Genomic DNA, 5,399 nt, shown 5'->3' with positions numbered 1-5,399 from the left:
TCCTTCCTTCCTTCCTTCCTTCCTTCCTTCCTTCCTTCCTTCCTTTCCTTTCTTCCTTCTTTCCTTCCTTTCTTCCTTCCTTCCTTCTCTCTCTCTCTCTCTCCTTCCCTCCCTTCACTTCCCTTATTCTAAATCCTTTTTTCCATTACTGCCTTTTCCCAGGGGCATAGCACAGTTAAGAATAGCAATGACTGTCTTAAAGAATAATGTCAGTGGCTACCTTGAACATACTGGGAACTTTGCTGGGAGTAGATTTTTTAAGTGATGCAAAACATGATGTTTTCCTAAATACAGTTTGGCCTAAAGTATGTAATAGGTTTCAATGTTGTTGTTGTTTTCCTGTATGCCTTCTTTTATATAACCCCTTTTACCTTCCTTTTTCCTTTTTTAAATTAAATCCATAAGCTGAATCCTATAAGTCATATACTCTAATGCTGGCTTAGAGATTCAAGTAAATATACATATGCCCAATAACTGTTTTACGAAAGTAAAGTAAAATTAAGGAAAATGTATCACATTATAAATATATCAAGAAAAAATTATAACCCATCTATTGCTAAGTCCCATCTAATACCTAGATACATAAAAATGTTTTATAAATATTTACCTTTCATGAGACCAGTTAATAAGTCATTGTTTTGACACAGAATCAGAAAGTGACCTGGCAAAATTTTATTTCACTGATTAAGTCAAACATTTAACAAAATAACCAAATCTATTAACATCATTAATAAGTCTTTATTTCTTTAGAAATCATACATCAATAACATCATTATTTAAAGTCATACCAGATTGACTCTATTAAGAGTGTATTTTTATAAAACGAGCTAATTTAGTTTATAATTCACCTTTCTTTTGTTGATAGTAGCATCTGGTTTTAAGTAACAATCTTCTCTCCTTTTTTTCCCCCATTAGAGGCTTTATTTAATTCTCTTTTGTCACTGATATAATATAATGTCATCATTATGACAAATGTCACCAATATAGTATTATCTCTGGAATGCCAAAGCATGGATCTCTTTCATGACTGTTGCAACATGGAGAGGTCTAGTTTCTAACAATGAGTTTTCCAGAGAGGGTTTGTTTGAGACAATCCAGGATAAGATACCAGGCCTTGTGCATCTTCCCTGTATTGTATTCTTAAATGTAATGAATGTGGTTGTATAGCAAAACTGACTTGTGTCTTAAACTGGTAATTTCAGTTTCCAAAGTTAAAAATATAGATTGGGATATCTCAATGTGTACATTTTTTCCTTGGTACTAGACAGAAGTCTGGATTGTTAGTCTCTCATTCTAGAAAAAAAATGTGCAGCTTGAGTAGTAGGGGCCAAGTGGAAGATGGGAAAAAAAGGACCTAAGATATCATCTCAATTATGCTAATTAACATCAAAGAGGAATTGCTTCTCTTCCAAAGAAAATTCTTGCTCTTCCTGCTAAAAATTTGAGGGCTAGTAAGAATAAATAACTCTAAGAAAGAAAGAAAGAGAGAGAGAGAGAGAGAGAGAAAGAGAGAAAGAAAGAAGGAGAAACTCTTGGAAACTCTCTTGAAATTCATGACTCTTTTGTCTAATTGAAGTGCAGTTAGTTGGTTGGACCTGTCAGAAAGTTAAACATTATTAAGTTGCTTGCTTTGCGCAAACAGATTGTACCTTCCTAGTGAAATCATCCGTTACTCAATTTATTTATTTATTTCATAACTATCAAAAAATTGACAATAAATGATTGTTTTTACAGTATACAATAAGTAGCTAATATGTTGGAATTGTAGGAAAGCAGGCTTGGCTAAATTTTGAACTTCCAATATATTTTGGGTGACTATTTACATCACCTAAGACATTACTACTGAAAGTGTAATTCCCAGACCTTCAGGAACAGCATCACCTGGGAGCTTGTTAGAAATGAACATTTTCTGGTCACTCCAGACCTGCTGAATAGGAATTTCTGGGGATGGGGCTGAGGAATTAGTGCTTTAAAAAAGTCCTCTAGGTGATTGTTTTTTTAATTTTTAATTGTTATGTTAATCACCATATATTACATCATTTGTTTTGGTGTAGTGTTCCATGATTCATTGTTTGTTCATAACACCCAGTGCTCCATGCAGAATGTGCCCTCTTTAATACCCATCACCAGGCTAACCCATCCCCCTACCCTCCTCCCCTCTAGAAACCTCAGTTTGTTTTTCAGAGTACATCATCTCTCCTGGTTCGTCTCCCCCTCTGACTTACTCCCCTTCATTCTTCCTCTCCTGCTATCTTCTTCTTTTTCTTTTTTCTTAAAATATGTTGCGTTATTTGTTTCAGAAGTACAGATCTGTGATTCAACAGTCTTGCACAATTCACAGTGCTCACCGTAGCACATACCCTCCCCAATGTCTATCACCCAGCCACCCCATCCCTCCCACCCCCCACCACTCCAGCAACCCTCAGTTTGTTCCTGAGATTAAGAATTCCTCATATCAATGAGGTCATATGATACATGTCTTTCTCTGATTGACTTATTTCGCTCAGCATAACACTCTCCAGTTCCATCCACGTCGTTGCAAATGGCAAGATCTCATTCCTTTTGATGGCTGCATAATATTCCATTGTGTATATATACCACATCTTCTTTATCCATTCATCTGTCGATGGACACCTTGGCTTTTTCCACAGTTTGGCTATTGTGGACATTGCTGCTATAAACATTGGGGTGCACGTACCCCTTCAGGTCCCTACATTTGTATCTTTGGGGTAAATACCCAGTAGTGCAATTGCTGGATCAAATGGTAGCTCTATTTTCAACTGTTTGAGGAACCTCCATACTGTTTTCCAGAGGGGTTGCACCAGCTTGCATTCCTACCAACAGTGTAGGAGGGTTCCCCTTTCTCCACATCCCCGCCAACATCTGTCGTTCCCTGACTTGTTAATTTTAGCCATTCTGACGGGTGTGAGGTGTATCTCATTGAGGTTTTGATTTGGATTTCCCTGATGCCAAGCGATGTTGAGCACTTTTTCATGTGCCTGTTGGCCATTTGGATGTCTTCTCTGGAAAAATGTCTGTTCATGTCTTCTGCCCATTTCTTGATTGGATTATATCTTCTTTGGGTGTTGAGTTTGATAAGTTCTTTATAGATTTTGGATACTAGCCCTTTATCTGATATGTCATTTGCAAATATTTTCTCACATTCTGTCAGTTGTCTTTTGGTTTTGTGGACTGTTTCTTTTCCTGTGCAAAAGCTTTTTATCTTGATGAAATCCCAGTAGTTCATTTTTGCTCTGGCTTCCCGTGCCTTTGGTGATGTTTCTAGGAAGAAGTTGCTGCGGCTGAGGTCGAAGAGGTTGCTACCTGTGTTCTCCTTTAGGATTTTGATGGACTCCTGTCTCACATTTAGGTCTTTCAACCATTTGGAGTCTATTTTTGTGTGTGGTGTAAGGAAATGGTCCAGTTTCATTCTTCTGCATGTGGCTGTCCAATTTTCCCAACACCATTTGTTGAAGAGACTGTCTTTTTTCCATTGGACATTCTTGCCTACTTTGTCAAAGATAAGTTGACCATAGAGTTGAGGGTCCATTTCTGGGCTCTCGATTCTGTTCCATTGATCTATGTGTCTGTTTTTGTGCCAGTACCATACTGTCTTGATGATGACAGCTTTGTAATAGAGCTGGAATTCCGGAATTGTGATGCCGCCAGCTTTGCTTTTCTTTTTCAATATTCCTCTGGCTATTCGGGGTCTCTTCTGGTTCCATACAAATTTTAGGATTATTTGTTCCATTTCTTTGAAAAAGGTGGATGGTATTTTGATGGGGATTGCATTGAATGTGTAGATTGCTCTAGGTAGCATTGACATCTTCACAATGTTGGTTCTCCCAATCCATGAGCATGGAACGTTTTTCCATTTCTTTGTGTCTTCCTCAATTTCTTTCCTGAGTATTTTATAGTTTTCTGAGTACAGATCCTTTGCCTCTTTGGTTAAATTTATTCCTAGGTATCTTACGGTTGTGGTGCAATTGTGAATGGGATCGACTCCTTGATTTGTCTCTCTTCTGTCTTATTGTTGGTGTATAGGAATGCCACTGATTTCTGTGCATTGATTTTATAGCCTGCTACTTGACTGAATTCCTGTATGAGTTCTAGCAGTTTTGGGGTGGAGTCTTTTGGGTTTTCCACATAAAGTATCATGTCATCTGCAAAGAGTGAGAGTTTGACTTCCTCTTTGCCGATTTGGATGCCTTTGATTTCTTTTTGTTCTCTGATTGCTGTGGCTAGGACTTCTAATACTATGTTGAATAGCAGTGGTGAGAGTGGACATCCCTGCCGCGTTCCTGACCTTAGGGGAAAAGCTCTCAGCTTTTCCCCATTGAGAATGATATTCGCTGTAGGTTTTTCGTAGATGGCTTTTATGATATTGAGGTATGTACCCTCTCTCTCTATACTCTGAAGAGTTTTGATCAAGAAAGGATGCTGTACTTTGTCAAATGCTTTTTCTGCATCTATTGAGAGGATCATATGATTCTTGTTCTTTCTTTTGTTAATGTATTGTATCACGTTGATTGATTTGTGGATGTTGAACCAGCCTTGCAGCCCCAGGGATAAATCCCACTTGGTCGTGGTGAATAATCCTTTTAATGTACTGTTGGATCCTATTGGCTAGTATTTTGGTGAGAATTTTTGCATCCATGCTCATCAAGGATATTGGTCTGTAATTCTCCTTTTTGATGGGGTCTTTGTCTGGTTTGGGGATCAAGGTAATGGTGGCCTCATAAAATGAGTTTGGAAGTTTTCCTCCCATTTCAATTTTTTGGAACAGTTTCAGGAGAATAGGTATCAATTCTTCTTTAAATGTCTGATAGAATTCCCCTGGGAAGCCATCTGGCCCTGGGCTCTTGTTTGCTGGGAGATTTTTGATGACTGCTTCAATTTCCTTAGTGGTTATAGGTCTGTTCAGGTTTTCTGTTTCTTCCTGGTTCAGTTTTGGTAGTTGATACATCTCTAGGAATGCACCCATTTCTTCCAGGTTATCTAATTTGCTGGCATAGAGTTGCTCATAATATGTTCTTATAATTGTTTGTATTTCTTTGGTGTTGGTTGGGATCTCTCCTCTTTCATTCATGATTTTGTTGATTTGGGTCATTTCTCTTTTCTTTTTGATCAGTCTGGCCAGGGGTTTATCGATCTTGTTAATTCTTTCAAAGAACCAGCTCCTAGTTTCGTTGATCTGTTCTACTGTTCTTTTGGTTTCTAGTTCATTGATTTCTGCTCTGATCTTTATTATTTCTCTTCTCCTGCTGGGTTTAGGCTTTATTTGCTGTTCTTTCTCCAGCTCCTTTAGGTGTAGGGTTAGGTTGTGTATTTGAGACCTTTCTTGTTTCTTGAGAAAGGCTTGTATTGCTATATACTTTCCTCTCAGGACTGCCTTTGCT

Source organism: Callorhinus ursinus, unplaced genomic scaffold (genome assembly GCF_003265705.2).
Source record: "Callorhinus ursinus isolate GAN/ISIS: 27379988/994484 unplaced genomic scaffold, GSC_fseal_2.0 scaffold14, whole genome shotgun sequence".
NCBI lineage: Eukaryota > Metazoa > Chordata > Mammalia > Carnivora > Otariidae > Callorhinus > Callorhinus ursinus.
Note: the sequence above shows the minus strand (reverse complement) of the source record.